Source organism: Sciurus vulgaris, assembly GCF_902686455.1.
Source record: "Sciurus vulgaris genome assembly, chromosome: 2".
Classification (NCBI taxonomy): domain Eukaryota; kingdom Metazoa; phylum Chordata; class Mammalia; order Rodentia; family Sciuridae; genus Sciurus; species Sciurus vulgaris.
The window spans coordinates 11,631,578-11,652,445 of record NC_136462.1 but is presented as its reverse complement, the minus strand read 5'-3'; the positions used below and the strand labels follow the sequence as shown (position 1 = coordinate 11,652,445).

Here is a 20,868-nt window from a genome sequence, read left to right as displayed (position 1 = left end):
CGTACCAGTGGCTTTATAGATTGTATCTCATTTTAAAATAAATTCTCTCAACAACCCAACAGGTATTAGCCTCAGTCATAGGAAGTGGCTTGTATTAGGCCTTTTTTTTTTTTAATTTTATTTTGTTTTCAACTATAAAAAAAGGGCACTTTCTTGTGGTTGAACCTAATATTATTTCTCCCTTTTCAAAATTGAGGATCAGAGAAGCTGAGAAATAAACCCAAGATCGCTCAGCAGCAAGCAGCAGACCTGGGATTCAGGTCATTTTATTTCAACGTCTGACGCTTCTGGTCTCATCCATGTTAATAAATTAATGATTCTCAGACTTGACTGCATATACCAGTCCCCTGTGGATCTCGTTAAAAAGCAAATATTTACTCCACAGGCCGGGGGTGGGACCAAGGGCCTGCCTTTCTCAGTGATGCTTAGACTGCTGCTCTGGTGGCCACATTTTTGAGCAGCAGCTCCTAAATGCCCTTGGCCCTGTGACGCCAGGAAGGATTAAACCTTGTGTCACTAGCAGGAGTAGCATTGGGTCTTGGACCCCTCTGTGGGACTGAGCAAAGATTTTGGTAAATCTATTTGAAATCTGCAGACAAAGCTTGCTTTGGGATCAGCCATGAATGGGTATCCTGGGGGAAAACAAGTCTTCTAAATACTTTCTCCTCATTTTAAGCAAATCATAGGTGTGTATCTCTATCTGTAGGTCACCCTCTGCCTCAGTCCTGACATCAGAAAGGAGCCACACAGGCCTGGGGTCAGACACACCAGAGACCAAATCCCATACCTGGTGCAAAGCAGGTCCTCTGGGCATTGATTACCAACTTGGCTGAGTCCAGTGAGACCCATGCAAACAGGTTACATTAAGCCGGTGTATGACGGACAGGCAGGAAGGGGTGCCTGAACCCTGGGGTCCACTGTGAGCCAGCCCCTCCAGGCCCAGCAAAGCTGCCTTCCCTGTGCATGCCCCACTTGCAACGCAGGACCTCCAGCCCTAGCTGGGTTGTACACCCCAGGACCACATAGCATGCTGAACTCAAGCGCTAGAGATCACCATGTTTCCAGGGAGAACAGGGCCTGGTCCGCCCTGGTGAGTCTTCCCTATCTCAGGACGTGGCTATCCCTGCGCATTCCACAGCCCTTCTGGAGAAATACAAGTGACTGAGAGGGAGAGAACTGGGTCAGTGGTGGGGACTTGGATGGGCTGGAGATCAGGTGCCTATGAAAGTGGCTGAGGCTAGTCTAGATTTTGTCCAACATGGCAGTGCAGGCTGGCAGGACAGTTCAGCCAGGCACCAGGAGCCCAGGCTGATGGAGCCCTGTGGGTCTGCTGTCCCCAGGGGTCCTCTCCACTTGGATGCTTGAAGATGATTCAACATATTCCAACTTCCAACCAGCAAGAAGCAGGCAAGAGAAGGGAAGGACAAACCCATTCCTGTTGATGGCTCAGCACACAAGTTACACACGCCTCCAGCTCAGATCCTGTGGCCAGTCCCGGATGCGTGGTGCACCTCGCTGCAAGAGAGGAGCGGGGAGATAGAGCTCCTATCTCAGATGACCACCTGCTGGTTAAGCCTCAGGACTTCTCTTGCTTGAGAAGGGTGAAGGTGTTGGGGGGCAGCCTGCCTCAGCCTAAGCTCCCGCCAGCCTCAGCAGGTGTCTCCTGTGGTCCTGCTGGGACTGAATGGAGGCTGCAGCAGCAGAGGCCTGACAGCAAGAGAGCACAGGGCGACAGCAGAGTCCCAGCTCCTCTCTCAGTCCCAAGAGAGGCCAAGAGGGGATCCCAGCACAGGATGGGCTGTCCCTCTTGAACGGTTCCTCCATTATTCATTCCACAAGCATCAATTGAGTGCCTGCTGTATGCCAGGCACTGGGCGTGTGCTCACAGAACTTCAGTGATGGGGTGAGGGTTGGGGCAGGAACCCACCCTGCACGAGACCTGTGGAGAAGCCAAGGCCTTTGGCACTCGACATCCCGGCAAGAAGGGCCCTGACGTCAGCACACCCCGATCTGAGTGGCTGCTCTTGGGGTGGGGTTTGGGAGCATATGGTGAGGATGGGGTTGATCTTCTATTTTAGGAGGAAAGAAATGAGCAGATCAAGCCAACCTAGGGTGTTGAGAAGAAGGGTCAGAGCTGGAACTGCCATCTGGGACCCAGCAACCCTGGCGATTCAGCCTTTCAGCGCCCAGTAAGAAGTCCAGCCTGCACCCACAGGCCACACTGGAACTCCTGTCCTCAGGCCCATTTGTGCAACACCCAGAGGCAAGAAGGCCCTGGGAGCACAGGAGCTGGTGACACCAAAGGCCCATGAGTTATCTCCATGCCCACCAATGGCCCACTTCACCCAGGGGCAGGGCAGCCTAGTGGCTAGAAACCAGGTTCAATTTCCACTTGATTCGTACTTTGCAGCAAATTTCAGGCCTTGATCTGCTGTATGAATGGGAAGAAGCCCCTTACCTGCGCACAGGGGTGATATTAGCACCTGCTGGGCAAGGACACGGAGGTGCAAGGAGCCAACAAGGAGAGGTGCTCAGAGCTGTCCTCACAACAGGTAAGTGCTGGAGGAGTGCACTGTTGTCACCACCTGAGGGGCTGGAGAGTGGCCCTGGGCCCATGATCTTGATTAGAAAAAAGGTCCTTGCAGATGTCACTAGTTGAGGATCTGGAGATGAGATCATCTTGGACTATCCAAGGGCACAAATGCAGTGACAAGCATCCTTTAAGAGCTAGAAGAAGAGAGGACATGGACAGAGGAGGAGGCCACGTGAAGCCAGAGCAGAGAGCAGCGGGATGCAGCAGCAGGGGTGGCCTGGAGCCACCGGAGCTGGGCGACCCGAGGCTTCCTCCCCACAGGCCTTCCAGGAGCGTGGTCCTGCCAACACCTCCATTGTGGACTTCTGACCTCTGGAAATGTGAGAGAATGGACTTCTGTCATTGGAAGCCACCCAGTCGGAGGTCACTGCTCTGACAGCCCTAAGGAGTTAATCCACTGCCACTGGGCACCACAGCATGGGCCTGGAGTCTGCCGTGAAATTACCGATGCTGCACAGAGTCTAACGCAGAGCAGTGCCTGCAAGCACCAGCTGCCCGCTGCCTGCCCCCGGTGAGCTCGCTCCCGGAGAGGACTGACTCAAGACCCAAAGCAACTCCTCTTCAAGGCAGCACCAACAAGGCCCTCTCCATCAGGGGATCCCAGCCCTCGGCGTGGGGAAGGAGCTCAGGCAATGGCCAAGCGTCCCTTCGCGGCCTATCTCCTGCACGTAGGCTGGCCACAGAGGCCTCCGGAGAGATGCCACAGAATGAATACCCGTGGGGCCGAGCACCCAGCAGGTGCGACTGCTGGTCACACCTCTGCTGGTCCACAGTGCCCTCTTCCTTGAGTTTCCCCAGATGAAACATGATCTGTTGGCCCTCTATCCTATGGGGTTGCAGGACAGTCCATTTCAGCCACTGGGGGCTCTCCTCAGGCCTGCCTGGCCAACATCATGCAGCCCCACCCAGAGCGTGCTCAGCACTAGAGGCTGAGTCGAGTCTGGTGCAGGTCTGCATGGTCCCCTGAAGCCAGCCCTGCCTCGTGCTGGGGACCTCAAGCAGCTGCTCCAGATTCGGCATTCTCACACATTGCTATGGACCCACTGGAGGCCCATCACCACTGAGGTGGCTCCGTGCACCCTACCTCTGACTGTCCCCATTGAAGAGACTCGTATGTCTATGTCCCTCCAGTTTGGCCAGGCTCCCACATTCTTAGAGATGATGTGGTCCAATCATCTCACAATACCTAGGCCAGGAGGGGCCCTCCAGATGTGCTACGGCCCGAGATTCCTGCAACGAGGAAGCTCAAAGGTTAGCCTGCTTCTGGGACAAGCAAGCACCAGCGACATGGAGACAGACGCTCTGCTAGAATGTGAGACAGTTACACCATGACAAATAGATTCTAGTTCAAGAAAGACAAGGAGAAGCCAGTGGCACTTCAGAAAGACTCTGGGGACCAAGGGAGCTAGGAGGTGACTGGATGCCAGCTGCTAGCTGTGTGGCTGTAAGTGGCATGGTGACTCTGAGCCCACCTTGGTCACTGGAAGCCACAGTGACATTTGGCCTCTGCCAGGCACTGTTTCGGAACTTGAGGGACACTCACGCGGCCCTGCAAACCCCTCCTCAAGTAGGGCTCCCCGCATTTGACAGCCGAGGACACTCAGGGACTGAGAGGATAAGCAACTGCCTCTCAGCACCCCCCAAATAGAAGAGAAGTCTGCCTCCTACAAGCCCAGGGCACCCTGCCAGCCTCTTCTGCACCCAAGCGCTCTGCTGCGCATGTCAGCAAGTACGCTCCTACCACAGACTGAACCATGTCTGAGCCCACTCTGCATCTGCAGGTGATCCAGTCTGGCTGGCTGGCACCCTGAGCAGACCGGGGCGGTTCCAACATCAGGAGCACGGAAGAGAGCCAGGGAGAAGGCGAAGACTGAGGTGCACCCTGTCTCACACGCGTGCATGTGTGCGCCGTGCACACACATGCACACAGAGCAGGCTGGGGAAAAAGAAAGCGGAGCCCTGGGACATGACTGGCAGAGGGGGGCAGCAGGAAGACAGGATAGAACACTTCACAGACCCCCTGAGCAAAGCAGGTGTTGTTTTCAGAGGGTTTGGAGCTAGCCTTTCCCCCTACAGTCTTGTCGCTTAGCGGGTCTAGAGGTCTCCTTGCAGACAGAGCCAGGGCCATAGGGGCCTGCTAGACAAGAAGAGTTCAAGCCACCAAGCCAGCCTTGGTGTCCCCCTGACTGCCCTGCTCCTGGGGAGGGCAGCCAAGGAAAGCGATCCGATGATGCTGGCTGCCCGAGCTCCCCAGAAGCCCTGCTGCACGTTAGGAGAGCCCAGAAGGCGTGCCCCTTAAAACGGACTGGCTCTGCACTCCACGCAGGTGCGGGGGCTCGCCTACTGGGTCCAGGGCTGGCCACACCAAAACACAGCAAGCCCCCGGTGGCTCAGCAGAAATGCATTGGGAAGGGCACTGGTCCTGCTGAATCCCTCTCCTTTTTCCTTTTATTATAACCAAGGACTTTTAGCATGAGATCTGCCCTTTGTTCCAGGTCAGCAGAGCAGCATGAACCACAGGCACAGGGCTGGACTGCAGCTCCCTAGAACGCCTTCATCTTGCCTAATTGCAACTTCATACCTGTTGATTGGCAGCTCCCAGTTTCCCCTCCCCCTACCCCACAGTCGCCATTCTCTTTGCATTGGTTTGACCGTATTGGAAACCTCTCGTCAGTGGCATCACAGGGTATTTGTCCCTCTGTGACTGGTCTATTTCATTTAGCAAAACGTCCTTAGGGGTCATGCACGTTGTCATATGTTTCAGGGTTTCTTACATTTTAAGGCTGACTGATATTTCATTGCACATGCCTCGTGGGTAAGCCACCGCCAGAATAGGAGGGGATATTTGCAAACCGTATAGCTGACAAGGACTTAATGCAGAAAATACTTAAGAGCTCCCACCAATCAAACAAGTGGGGAAACTAGACCCTCATCTCTCACCCTGCACAAAAATCAACTAAAAATGGATCAAAGACCTGGGAATTAGTACAGAAACGAAGCAACTCCTCCGAGCAAATTCCAGCACAGGCAATAAATACAGGCGATGACTTTCTCAATAGAATCCCTGAAGCTCAGGAGATAATGCCAAGAGTTAATGAATGGGATGGCATCAAGTTAGAGGTTTCTGCATAGCAAAGGAAATGACTAAGAATGTGAAGAGAGAGCCCATAGAATGGAAGAAAATCTTTGCTAGCTATTCTTCTGACAAAGGATTAATATCTAGATATACAATACATAAAGAACTCAAAAAACTTCACACCAAAAAACTAACCCAATTAATAAATGGGCAAGCAAATTAAACAGACACTCCTCAAAGGAAGAAACACAAATGGCCAACAAAATATATAAAACATGTTCAACATTGTTAGCAATTAGGGAAATGCAAAACTGCACTGAGATTTCATCTCACACCAGTCAGAAGGGCAGTCACGAAGAAAACAAACAATAATAGACGCTGGAGAGGATGTGGAGGAAAGGAACACCTTCACACTGGTGGTGGGTCTGTAAATCATATAACCACTAAAATCAGTATGTATGTTCCTCAAAAACCTAGGCAAGGAGCCACCCTGTAACCCAGCTTTACCACTCTCGGTATTCATCCTGAAGAATTAAAGTAGCATGCGACAGTGATACATGCATAACACGTAGAGCAGCACAATTCCAAACAGCCGAACTGTGGAAGCAGCCCAAGTGCCCACCAGTGGATGAATGGACAAAGAAAATGTGGTCTATATACACAGTGGAGTTTTATTCAGCCATGAAGAAAAATGAAATTATGTCATTTGCCGGAAAATGGATGGAACTGGAGACCATAGTGTTAAAAGAAGTAAGTCAAACTCAGAAGGTCAAGGGTCACATGTTTTCTCTCATGTGCTGAAGCTAGAGAGGAAAAAGAAAAAGAAAGGTGGGGTGGGTCTCATGAAAATCAAAGGGAGGTCAGCAGAGGAACAGGAGGCGGAAAGGCTGGGAAGTGATGCTGGCCAGATTGCATTGTTATCTTGGGCATAAGTACGAATAGGCAACAACAAATCCCTTCAATGTGTATGACAATAATGCACCAATTTAAAAATTGTGGGGGAAAAAGTGGGGGAAGGACAAGAAAGACAGGCGACAGGCAATGGGCACGTGAAAAGAGGCCCAACACCACTCGTCACCAGGAAGTGGAAGGGAACGCCACGAGGAAGCCAGCACGGTGGTGCACACCTGCAACCCCAGCAACTCGGGAGGCTGAGGCTGGAGGACCGCCAGTTCAAGGCCAGCCTCAGCAACTCAGCAAGACCCTGTCTCAAAATAAAAAAATAAATACAAAGGGCTGGGATGTAGCTCAGAGGTAGAGCATTCCTGGGTTCAAACCCCAGAACCAAAACAAAACAAAACAAAAATAAACCCACCACCAGCCAGCACCTGAGTTTGTGGAGAATCGAGAGCACTTTGTGCGCTGCCGGAGCCACGTCAAGTGGGCGGCTGAGTGGGAAGTGTGGTGGGTCCTCTAAAACTCAAACGGGGACCTACCGGGCGTCCTGCAGCCCCACCTCTTAAGAGAACTTAAGAGAACAGGAAGCAGGATCCCAGAGAGCTCTTTGTCCCCAGGTTCACTGCCGCACTATTCACATGAGCTGAGTCATGGGGACAAGGGGCGCGTCCCTCAGTGGCGCGTCCCTCAGTGGCGCGTCCCTCAGTGGCGCGTCCCTCAGTGGCTCGTCCCTCAGTGGCTCCCACGGTTCTCTTTCTGTCTTCACCTTCCCCCGTGCTAGGGGGGAAGATCCCTGTGCTTTTCCACGTTGCTTCTCCCAGGGGAGAACCACAGGGAATTCAGGCGGAAGGACCAGCTGGTGGCCCTCGCCCTCCCCACCTGCCCCAGGCCGACGGCTCTGCTCCCTAAGGAGGATCTCAAGATTGAAAGGGGTTGATTGCAGCCATGAACACGTTCACCTTTTCAACAAGTTGCTTTATGTAACTTCTTATTTCGGGAAGGAGACATGGCCGTGAGTACCCCAGCCCCTCCGCGACACGGGTGAGAAGCTGGCCCTGGCTTGTCCCTGAACGCTGCCCTTTAAGCTGTGTGACGTTGGGCAAGCCACCCAGCGGGCTTCACACCCCTGCCTTATGGAACAGGGCAACATCGCCCCAAATGACTCGTGACCCTGACGCCCTGGGCACACCCATCACGGGCAGCCTCTGGACGCCCTGCCGCTGCTCCCAGGCCCGGGCTCCTGGAGGCCGGTTCTGGTCTCAGCCTGGCCACGGTGGTTGGCTTACCACGGTCCTCCTGCTCGGTGAGGGGCTTCATCTAAAGTGGTGGTTCTGCACCTCAGCTGTCCAACAAAATCACCTGGGAAGTTCTCAAATGACCAGGATCCCGGGGCCTCACGCCCTCGGGTTCCGATGTCATTGGCCTGGGGTGAGCCTGGGAATCCGTGTTTGTCACCAGCTCCCTGGTGCTTCTCTTAGGCCACCAGGGCTGAGAAGCACTGATTTTAAGGCCCCTCCAGCTCTAGCACGCTGGGGCTGGGCTCCGCTATGCCAGAGCTCTCCGCTAGAGCACCTGCTGTCGGGAGCGCTGGGTCAGGCGATGGCTCCGTTTGCGTCACTGCTTGGGAAGCACCTCTCTTACCGAAGCTGAGAGTTTTCAAAAAGATGCTTTTACTGCCTTAATATTAAACTGCCACCACCTCAGTGACGTCCCCAACACACTAGCCCTGTAAACAACAGCCCCAGAGCCCAAGCTTATTGTCGCTGCCGGTGAGTCAGGAAAGAAAGTGTCCTGGAGCAACCGACTGGCCTCGAGCTGATGTTGGGGTGCGCCTGCTGCGCTCGCTCTCTGCCTCTGGGTTAGTGATTTAAAAAGAGTTTGGAGAACTTGACAACTTTCACATACAGAAAAGGAGCAGGAGAAGGAGCAGGAGAAGAGGGGGAAGGAGAAGAAGGAAGGAGGAAAAGGAAGGAAGAATGACCTCGTTTTCATACAATAACAATGACAGACACTCAGGACCAAACCCGAGACGTTGGCTAGCCCTGGATGAGGAAAGCCTTTAAGTGCTGCTCGGGAACACAGACTTGAGCAATTAAGAAGGCACTTGGCGGACTTGAGTAGGAACACTCGGCATGCACTGAGGACAGGCTGGAGCAAGAGGAAATGACATGATTTTACCTGATTCTCTAAAATGCCGATGCAGCCAGGCCTGGTGGCACCTGCCTGTAATCCCAGTGACTCAGGAGGCTGAGGGAGGAGGATCCAAGTTCAAAGCCAGCCTCAGCAACTTAGCCAGACCTTGTATCAAAATAAAATAATAAGGGCTGGGAATTTTCAGTGTTAGATGCCCCTGGGTTCAGTCCCCAATACCAAAAATAAATAAGTAAATAAAATTCCCATGAAAGATGTCATAAAAGTCAGTATAATTCTGAAAAAAACAAAAGCCTTTGGAGTGAGGGCTAGTCCTACAAGATAGTAAAGCATAGTCTAAAACCTTTAACAATGAATTATGAACAATAAAATTACAATTAACCATAAAAATATATGGTCATGTGTAACTTAACAACAGAGATACATTTTAAGAAATGCATCAAGAGGTGATGTTACCAATGTGTGAACGTTGGAGTGATGGACACAAGCAGTGTCACAAGGTGATGTATTATAGAATCGCCGTTGTATGTATGGTTGGTCATTGAATGGTACGCAATTCATGGGTGTCATCAGAACTGTACCCTACAGAAGAAGAAAGACTGGTGGGTAAAACAAAAGAGGAAATATGTAAATGACCCAATAGGTAGCAGAGTGTAGAATATGAAAATATGCTTCAAATCAGTGGAGAAGGTGGATCCGTCATTACGTAGGACTGAGATAACATGGTGTCATCTGGAAACGAAATGTCGAACCTGTAATTCTGGTAAGTGGTCACTGCTGCCGTTCACGGGTATTCTCCTTTCCCTCTCCTCCTGACCTTGGGATTTGCTGCAATCCACCAATCAGACAAGAGTGCATCACTTTTAAGGAGAGGCGTTTGGAGCCAGTGTGGTTCACCATCTCTCCACGCCTCTGCCACAGTGGCCAACCATGTTCCCAAGGTTCCACTTGTCAGCTGGGTCCCTGAGTCCTTGGCTCATCAAAACAGGACACATACTGTAAGTAATAAATTAGTCTTTGAACCAATGGAACAGAATAGAAGACACAGAGACACACCCACATAAATACAGTTACCTCAGCCTAGACAAAGTTGTCATCCTAAACAAAGGAGAAAATGCAGCCTTTTCAACAAATGGTGCTGGGAAAACTGGAAATCCATATGCAGCAGAATGAAGTTGAACCCCTCTCTCTCACCCTGTACAAAATTCAACTCAAAGTGGATCAAGGACCTAGGCATTAGACCAAAGACCCTGCACGAACTAGAAGAAAATGTAGGCCCAACTCTCTATCACGTTGGCTTAGGAATCGACTTTCTCAACAAGACTCCTAAAGCACAAGAAGTAAAATCAAGAATCAATAAATGGATGGTATTACACTAAAAACTTCTTCACAGCAGAGGAAACAATCAAAAATGTGAAGAAAGAGCCTACAGAATGGGAGAAAATCTTTGCCACCTGCACCTCAAATAGAGCATTAATTTCCAGGATATATAAAGAACTCAAAAAACTTAACACTAAAAACAAATAACCCAATTAAAAAATGGGCAAAGGAACTGAACAGACAATTCACAGAAGAAATGTGAATGGTCAACAAGTATCTGAAAAAATGTTCAACATCTCTAGCAATTAGAGAAATGCAAATTAAAATTACACTGAGATTTCATATCACTCCAGTCAGAATGGTAACTATCAAGAATACAAGAAACAACAAATGTTGGTGAGGAAATGTTCACTCACATATTGCTGGTAGGACTGCAAATTGGTGCATCCACTCTGGAAAGCAGTATGGAGATTCCTCTAAAAAACAGGAATGGAATCACCATTTGACCCAGTTATTCCACTCTTTGGTTTATACCCAAAGGTCTTAAAATCAGCATATTACTGTGACACAGTCACATCAATGTTTATAGCAGCTCAATTCACAATAGCTAAGCTGTGGAACTAACCTAGGTGCCCTTCAATGAATAAATGGATAAAGAAAAATGTGGCATATATACACAGTGGAATATTATTCAGTCACAAAGAATAGGAAATTATGGTATTTGTCAGCAACGGATGGATCATGTTAAGTGAAATAAGCCAGTCCTAAAAAACTGAAGGCCAAATGTTCTCTCTGACATGAGGATGCCAACACACAACAAGAGAGAGGAGGGGAAGAATGGAAGGTCATTGGATTAGACAAAGGGGAATGAAGGGAAGGGAGGGGATGAGAATAGGAAAGACAGTAGAATGAATCAGATATAAATTTTCTATATTCATATATGAATACATGACCAGTGAAACTCCATATCATGTACAACAAGAACAAGATTGTAACTAAAACAAGTTATACTCCATGTATGTGTGTCAAAATACACTCTATTGTCATGTAGATCTAAAAAGAACAAATACAAAAATTAGTCTTTGTTATTTTCTACTGTAAATCTGTGGGGATTCTTTGTTACTGCCGCATACACTATCTTATCCTAGCTGATACATTTACAGGATAAATTTTAAACATCAAATATGTAAACCTTAAAAATGAAGCTAAAACTACTAGAAGCAATAATGAGAGAAATACTTGAAACTTTGGAGTATGGAATGCCTTCTAACTAAGAAATAAACCAAGAGGCATATTTCCAAAGATTGGTAAGTTCATGCACAAATAAAAAAAATTCTGTATGACAAAAACTAAGTGGAGTCAAAATATGAAAAAAATTAAAGAAATACAGCTTCTATCATTGAAAAAGGATATTTCACTTATATATACATTATGAAAAGACCAATAACTCAATATTCATTGAAAAATATTTATTGAAGCCAGATACAGTGGTGCAACTCTATAATCCCAGCTAAGGAGGCTGAGGGAGGTGGTCAGCAAGTTCAAAACCAGACTCAACAATTTAGTAAAACCTTGTCTCAAAATGATGTTTCAAAAAAGGCTGAGAATGTAGCTACATGGCAGCACTCCTCTGGATTTAATCTTTAGTATCATAAGAAAATACATATGCGTGTGTGTGTGTGTGTGTGTGATTGTTTATAACAAAACAAATTAACTTTGGCTCTTAATTGTATGAAAATATATTTAACTTCACTCAGGTAAAGAGAAATGCAGATTAGAATCACAAGTGAAACCCCTATTTTATCTGACAGATTAACAAAGATAAAATATTTGTTGATAAAAGTGTGGGCATATTTTCCTGGGGCAAATATAAATGGGAGCAGCCTCTGTAAGAGGGAAATGTGATGCTACCTCTCACAACTGAAAGCGTGTAGGGCCTTTGACCCAGCGATTCCATTTCTAGGGTTTACCCACAGGTATCCACAATACCAGAGCAGAAATGCCGTGTGTTCAAAGTCATTCGTTGCAGGCATCATGTAAAATTGCAAGAGAATTAAAAAAAAAAAAAAAAAAAGCAAACACCCCAAAAGTCACCAATAAACAATGGTGATAAGAAAGACGTTCCAGGCACACAGTGGATGTGACGCTGACAAGAGGAATGGATAAACGCTGTGGTCCTCTGTGACTAACACGGGAGGTCGCTAGAATAGACCAAATGCGTGTGAGGAGCTGGGCGCAGGAGAGCGTGGGCCCAGTGCTGCCGTCTGCGCGGGAAGAGAATGTTCCCGCAAAAACATGCAAGGTGCTCCCAAGTGTTTGCCTTGGGAAGGGGCTTTGGTACCTGGCAGAGGGTTAGGGGCAGACTTCACCCATTCAAAAGCCCACCTGAAATAAGGAAGAGAACAAAAGCCAAGTACTGGGAATAACTGCGGGACTCTAGATACCTCGGAAATCTCACACCTAAAAGGCTCAAGGCAATTGACCCTAATTCCCCACCGCACTGAGTTTCTCGTATTTCTGAAGCACGAGACGTAGGGTCCCTTGGGAAGTCCCAAGTTTATTTTGGTGATCTTCCCATAGGGAAGGCCTGAGACCCAAGTTTGGTGTCTTCTAGAAGGTTCTGAGGGGAACCACCCAGCTTCTCCAGAAAGGCACGTGTGCTCTCCACCCTCTTGTCTTAGAAGCTCCCAGGAAGGTGACTTGTCCCGCTTCCTTTTCACAGAGAAAGCCGTCGTTAAGCCCATGGAGAGTTTCCTGCTCAGAACCACCAACTCCACCTTGATAAACATCAATTTGGGAAGAACAACAAGGAGATGCCAGGGACCCAGGGGGCTTTGTAGATGGTGGGATGAAGCCCATCCTGCCGTGCCCACTCCAGGAGCAGCTGTCCCCAGGGTGGCAGGGGGAGTGCAGGAATCAGAAAGACCGGGTTTGAACCCAGGCTTCATGAGGGGTGTATGCAGAATCCCAGACTCCGGACCCCTGCCCTCTGCCTGCCATCTGGGTTTGAACCACACACGGAAGGCGTTGGGCAGCAGCAGGCCAGGCCGGGTGTCCACTAGTCAACGCCCACCTCCCCACAGGGAAGCATCCCTGCTCCCTGTTTGTCTCTCCCTTCCTGACCCGCCCTCAGTGCCCAGGGAACCTTCCAGAATCAATGCATCACTCACAGCCCTCACTCATTGTCCCTCTTCTGAAAGCGTGTCCCCTGGCCTACCTGGCCAGGGCTCTTGCTCTCCTGTGTGCTGTCCCCAGCCTTTCTGCCAGGACACTGGAATTGAGAACAGAGGGAGACCCTCCCAGGATGCCCAGTGGAGGTGGCTCCGAACTGCAAAGCCTGAGTCTTGCCTTTGGGGGGACAGAAGATGGACGACTTTGCCTGAGAGTCCTCAGAGGAACTACGATCTCAGAGCCAGAGCCTTTTAATCACTTCCAACTGACATCGTGGATTCTTCCATTAGCAAGCAGCTGGACTGCACGTTCCTAAGGTCCTCCCATCTTTAGAATTCGTGACTCAAAAGATCAGCTAAACAAGGACCCACCTTCTCATTATCTTGTTCCTCAGCTCTTCCAAAATAAAGTCCTCGTGCCAAATGACTCCCAAGGACCAGCGACGTGACATTTTCATCCTACGTGGTCAGGGAGAAGTGCCAGCCCTGGTGACGCAATGCTTTCATGTGCACACAGAGTTCATTTTCAAGTTCTTTGATGCCGAGTCTTGACAGAGAAACCCAACAGGAAGTGAATCAATAAATAAAAAGTTGCCAAGCCAAGGACAAAACATCCTGTGCCCGTGGTAATCAGATCATCGATGGCATTTTGCAGCAGTGGGGAATCGGCCTCGCTCAGAAGGGCTCAGACCCAGAACCCTGTGCCAAGGAGCCCTGGCCGTGGAGCCTGGCTACAGGGCCCCTTCTCCCGGCATCTGCCAGGGCTCAGCAGGTTCAGCTCTGGCACCTACTTCTGCCCTTTGGAGTCCTGGGTTCCCCACGTCTTTGGCAGAGCTTATCACCCAGGCCCTGGCCTTTGGGAGCCAACCTTGAGGCTGGCCAATATCCAGAGAGAGATGACCACTGGTGGGCAGGAAGAAATCAGTCCCTGAACCCGAGTCATGCAGACCCTGGACCCCAGGACAGGGGAGCTCAGCAGACAGACATGCATGTTGTGCAAATGTGTGGACCCAACTTTGGTGCCAGTTGTCATGACCTGCAGGACAATTTACTCCACGGAGATTACTGGACCAGGTGATGAGAAGAGGGAGAAAAGACAGACTGACCCACAAATAGAGAAAAAGGCTGGGCTTGGTGGTTCAGCCTGCAAGCTCAGCACGTTTATTAAATGTTTTATCATTAAAAGGGTATTGTGGGAAAGTTTCTTCAAAGCAAGTGGAGCAAGGTCATGAGTATGAGCAGCCCAACTCTGGTTATTGGCATGCCCCGGAACTTTCTACCCCCAAGCAGTTAGCATCTGGCACTCAAGGTCAAGAACAGACTAGCTCTGTAGCTCAGGACCACTTATTGAACCGGGTGTTGCTGCAGCAATTGGGACATCCCTTCCGGGTTTTCACACCCAGAGTCCTCCAGAAGGACGTCCCCTCTGCCACAGGACAGTGGGGAGCCTATGGTTCAGTGGCCGCTCCTGAGATGTGCACTTTTTTCAAACATCTGAGCCCTTAAATCCTGAGGAAATCTACCTTACAAGCCCCCAAGTTAGGAAATTATAAAACAGCACTGCAAATTATTAAGCTGTACTGCACTGGAAATATAATACATGACCTGTGTTGAAAAGAATAAAATGTTCAAATATTAGCTTGAACTCTACGAAATCACCATTTTGGGGGATCAAAGGTGTTCAATAGCAGTAGTTTCAAGGTTCCATCCAATGGTACTAACAGCCCAACTGCACTGGGCCACGCCCCGTGCTACACTGATCATGCTACAGCCTTGTTTCGCAGAGGAGGAAACTGAGTCGCAGACAGGCGAAGTGCCCTGTCCAAGGTAGTGTGGAAGGAGGTCCTGCATTCAGCTGCTTGCGGCTGGCTCTGGAGCGTTTAGGAAATACACTCAGACTCCTTCTGCTAAGCCCTTGATGCTTCTCACTCCCAACAGTCTTTCCCTCTGATCCCTAGAAGCGGTCATGACCAGTAATTGACCATTCTTGAAGTGATGCTCTTGGAAGCTGAGCCTTGTCCTTGGCTGCAGCACACCAACCCCAAGCATCTCACTCCAGAATCTTCCCTCACTGACTCCCGGTGCCTCCCCTTTCAGCCTCCCTCGTGCCTCCATCTCTCTCCTCCCCCGGAGCCCGAGTCCAATTGTTAGAACCACCCCACGCATTTATTTTCAATTCTTTTTTCTCCTCCGAGGTACGTATCTGGCAAACTCCCAAACCTGCTGGTCCCCTGACAGTCGTACAGGGAAGAGGTCAATCGCGGGATGCCCAAGGCCCCCCCAGGACTGGCTCCCTACACAGAGCGTAGCTCTGTTAAAGACAGGCTGAAATCAAAACAAATCAGAGGAAAGAAGCAAGCAAGGTTTTAAATATCAAATACAAGGAAGAGTTAAGAGACTTGCACGATGATCAGCCGTGTATCTCCTAGATTTACTAGCTACTGACACGTTACTTCATCTGCTTTTGCTCCTCTTGATAGATAGAAAAATAGATGATAGATAAATAGATAGATGATAAACTTGAGAAATATACATATGGAGGGAAAGTATATAAATACATATATATGAAATGTGAGTTTGTATGTGTGTGTGTGTATATATACACACACACACACTTTGGTTGTTGGTCCACGTGAAGGTAAGTCACAGAAACGTATTCATATATATGCACACACAAATGAATTAAAGAACAGATGGCATCTCTGTCTCAGGGCTGAGTGCTTGGTGCTGACCACACAATCCTAAGCACCCATTCTTATCCACTGACACTGTTTAGGACATAGAAAGAGAAACACTCCTTGTCTCTTGTCCACATCATCGGAACAAAAGATGAGTGTGTGCAGAAGCTGGGAGGGATTGTGGGTTGCATTTCTGTTGATTTTGGAGACAGACCCTGCATGGAGTCTGGGAAGGATGGAGTACTTGGGAAGAAAGAAGATAAATATGCTGACTTGCCAAACCTTCGCCTCAGACAGCAAAAGTGCAGGAGGTTTGTGGGCAAAGGAGAATCGGTTTTTGGAAGAATGACTATTCATCTTCTTGCTTTGTTGTTGTTGTTGTTACAACGGGTGCTTCTGAAGGTCCTCAGGAATTAGCATATTCCCAGTTGCTCATGACAGCCAAGGAATATGTTTAGTTCTAATAATTCATATTATTCCTAGGTTTGTCTAAACATTGATCCATACAAACTACACATGGCACCTCTGCTAGAACTGCAGATGGTCTTATATTTCCTAAACTATGTAATAAGATTTAATTAAAATTACATCTAAGTTCTGCTTTATTTCAATAATTCTGACTTAAAATTGTAGATTAATTATGATATGTATTACCTCATCTAGTAAAAGATAATTTTTAATATTTTAGAAGAAAAAAATCATGATTTAAAAATATGAAAACTTTAATTTTCTTTTACATTTTTAATTATGTTTTTATAAAAATGTCCTCATATTTTATATATACTACTTGACATTTAATTATATTTTAGCTGGGTGTAGGAACACACGCCTATAATCCCAGCAACTTAGGAGGCTGAGGCAGGAGGATTGCAAGTTCAAGGTCAACCTCAGCAGGGTTCAGTGAGACCCTGTCTCAAAATTTAAAAATTAAATTTAATTAATTAATTAATAAAAGACTGGGGATGTGGATCAGTGGTAGAGCACCCTTGGGTTCAATCCCCAGCACCAAAAAAAAAATTCATTTTATTTTAAAATTTTTAGCTCATTATCAATAGAAAATATTGTGTGCTAATATTGATCACAGTGATAGGAGATTTTGCCGAACTGTGAAGATCAAACTACTGTTCTTAGAAATAAAAAAATTTTAATAAAAAAAATACTATTTTTAGGATTTCCTGCTTGTGTATTCTATTACACAACCAGATATTGACTGTCCATCACGAGAGCAGACATGCACTAATGATTAGCTTCAATTGTTAAAAATTATTTTGCTACAGTGTAGTCATACTAAAAATTCATACAGTCATAGCTTTATCCATGATTTTTTTGTCATTGGATGAGTATATTTGAAAAGATAGGCTGAAATGCATATGAGTGGTCCAGCAGTTTGTTTTACGACTCTTTGATGCTTAGGCATAGAGCGTGTGGGCTTCTGTTCAGGCTCTGCTCAAAGGGCCTTGACCTCATCCTAGGTCCTGCAGATGTCAGCACTGGCCTGGACTCGAAGCACACTGGGCTTACACACACACATACCCACACGGACATACAATACGAGTGGAAAAACAAGTAAGCATTAGCAAACCCAAAGATCAAATTTGTTCATAACAACATCCACCAGGACAGAGCAGAGAAACTTGGAAGGCAAGCTGTTTGATAGTAGCTAATCTACTACTATAATAAAATGCATGTGTACGGTCTTAACAAATGTCACAAGGGCAGTTAATAAAATTTGGTATTCATTCTCAATTTAAATTTTTAACATTTTTCTAAAATTAAGAAAAGCAAAATGTCAAACTTAATCTCAGTTTCCATGGGGAAGCATCACAGATATTGTCATTAAGTTGGGACAAGAAAAGGATGCCAGGGCTGTATGTATTAGGCCACGTTGCTCTTAAATTCTCATGTGATGCAACTCCATACAGAGTGCAGATAAGAGAGAGAAATTTCTGGGGGAAGAGATGAAATCATGTTACTGTCAGACAGTGCGATACATCAAGAAAGCCCAGGAGAATCATCAGAAAGCTATTAAAAAATAACGAGATTCAGTCATGTGACCAGAAACATGCTAGTGGGCCAAAGTCAATAGAATTTTTTTATATACCAGCTATAATAGACTTGAAGACATGAAGGGGGAAAACGACTCCTTCTTCAGTAACAACAACAAAAATCTCTAAGGATGACTCCAAAAAGATAATGAAAGATTCCATACAAAACAAAATGTAAAACTTTACTGAGGGCTATAAAAGAAGATTTAGGAAAATTGAGGGAACACATTCCCGAACGGGAAGACACTCATGGGAAAAAGATGTCAATTCAGCCCAAATTAAATAAAGATTTAATGTAGTAACAATGAAGCCAACAGAAGTTTTTCATAATTTGACAGAAGCAATTTTAAAGTTACTTTTGTAAAAAGTTAGCATAGCAAACATAATTTTTCAAAAAGAAGAGTAAAATAGTTATTATGCTTCCAGCTACAAAAACATGTTATAAGTCCACATCAATTAAAACAGTGTGGTACATGTGTGAAAATAGTTCCATTCATGGAAAGACAAATCCCTTGCTTGTCTTTATCCTCCCCAAATTCTGATACCATCCTCCTAAATAACCACTAGCACCAATTCAACCAAAGCACAGTTTACACAATTTACAAGAAACTACTCTATTTAAATTTTATTTTTTGATCATGAAATTCATACACTGTTGCTTCTCAAGCTGCAATCAGGTTATGTCTTGAGAAGTCCAGTGTAAACTGAAAATATCCTAAGTTGAAAATGGTACTGAATACACCTAACTTACCAAGCCCCCCCATTGAGCAGTTCAGCACACCACAGTGTGGACTGTTTACCCTCCTGATCATGTGACTGACTGGGAGCTGCAGCTTACATACCGCATCAGTAGGCCAGGTAAAGAATCCAAAACCAGGGGCTGGGGATATAGCTCAGTTGGTAGAGTGCTTGCCTTGCAAGCACTATGCCCTGAGTTCAATCCCTGGCACTGCCAAAAAAAAAAAAAAAAAAAAATCCAAAACTGAATCCAAAATTTCTATTAAGTGAATATCTCCTTCACACCATGATAAAGTCAAAAAATTGTCAATTATAAATCAAACTATCATAAGCCAGGGATTCTGTAGTTGGAAAATGAAAAACTCGAAGCAATAAAAATATTCTTCTGGGCTTGGGTTGTGGCTCAGTTGTAGAGCACTTGCCCAGTACATGTGAGGCACTGGGTTTGATCCTCAGCACCACATGTAAATAAGTAAATAAAACTATTAAAATATAAGTGGTTTTAAAAATTATTCTTTAATATCACTTCCTAGAAACAAAAAGTGGTTGTCTTTTGTGGATTCTTTTCATACTTGTTTTAAAGTGGAAAATAAAACAAAATACAAATGATATATCTATATGTAGTGATAACTAGGAGTACAGTGTTTATACCGTTTCAGCTGGTGCTTCAGTCATAAAATAATTATTTTACATGATGGTCTATTACATGAATATCATGTAATTTCAAGCAGTAGTGTTCTGGCAAATGGGTGTTGGGAGGTGGTCCCTATTTACCTCTTCGTAGCATTTGCCAATTTCCTTGATGTAAATGTTTCCATCATGGTCAGTTATGACATTACCAATGTAATGTCACTGAACATTGTACACCATCTGCTCTCATATGCCAATGAAAGCCAGTTCCAGCATTCAAATTTACATTCGCTTTTAAGCTCCTGTATTTTGGTGGATGGATATCTTGTTCCTTTAGATATTTCACTATCACAAATAAATATTGTAAGTTTTATCCTATTCCACAAATTAATATCTGGGTTGCTTTCATAAGGTAGATTCCCAAAACCAGAATTATACATAGGAAAAGTACCACTTGGAAGTTTTTTATGGATGTTTCTAAATTTCTTCCAAAATGTACAGATTTACCTTACTACAAGTAATGCATCTGCCTCATTAAATCTTCAAATATCAACATTTCCAGCACCATACTGACAAATGTCCTAGGTCAAAAAGAAAACTTTGCCTGCTCCTCAATTATTAGTAAATTTTTTTCTGTTTTAGTCTTTGCATTTTGTCAGTGATTCCTCTAGACCTGTACTTATTTTCCTTTCAATTGCTTATTTTCATTTATTCGTTGGAGTTCTTTGTAGTTTTAATGTCTAGTACTTTGTCCTAGTTTGAAGGGGAAAAAGTTTTTTGTTTTTTTTTTTACTTTTAAATTTTATAGATAGCACATTTTTATGTGCATAAATTTGACATTTCTATTGATCTTTTACATTGTAGTTTTTCCATTATTTTTAGGCTAAAATATCCTTCTTAATTTCATCTTTGACATATGTGACATTTGAAAGGGAAAAAGAAAAATTTTCAATCAATATTTTCAGGATAATGCAACCATGTAGACAATTGATTTTGACTTTCTCATTTGTAATGCAAATACATTCCAGATGAAGCAATGATTTAATGTTTAAAAACTGAAATGTTTTGAAAGTATAAAGATGACAAGATTGATTTGTGTGTATTATGTATGTATGTATGTATGTGCATGTGTATGTTTCCTCATCATGAACATAAGTCCAAAATCCAGAAAAGAAATAATTAATATAATTAATTTGACTATGAAGCTGTGTCCTGTGGCCCCTGCCTGTAATCCCAACTACTCAGGAAGCTGAGGCAGAAGGATCCCAGGTTGCCAGTCTGGGCAATTTAGTGAGCTCATGAGTCAAAAAAATTTTAAATTTTCTGGGGGTTTAGTTTAGTGGTACAGTACTTGTACTTACAGTTAAAAGAAAGAGAGAGTGAAAAGAGGAAGAGAGGATGGGATAGGAAGGAAGGAAGGAAGGAAGGAAGGAAGGAAGGAAGGAAGGAAGGAAGGAAGGAAGGAGGGAAGGAGGGAGGGAGGGAGGGAGGGAGGAAGGAAGAGTGGGGAGGAAGGAACAAAGAAAAAAGAGGGAGTGAGAGAAAAGAACACATGTTCACAGAAGGGAAG

The 20,868-nt window shown here is 45.9% G+C and overlaps 1 long non-coding RNA gene across 1 annotated transcript; it reads right to left on the bottom strand.

The window, feature by feature from the left end:
- Window positions 1-1,973: 1,973 nt before the first annotated feature.
- Window positions 1,974-13,660, bottom strand: LOC306651712. Its single transcript, XR_013761188.1, has 3 exons — window positions 13,580-13,660; window positions 2,459-2,727; window positions 1,974-2,107 (listed from the first exon to the last, which is right to left on the bottom strand). It is a non-coding gene; the product is annotated as an uncharacterized lncRNA (long non-coding RNA).
- Between the last annotated feature and the right edge of the window lie 7,208 nt (window positions 13,661-20,868).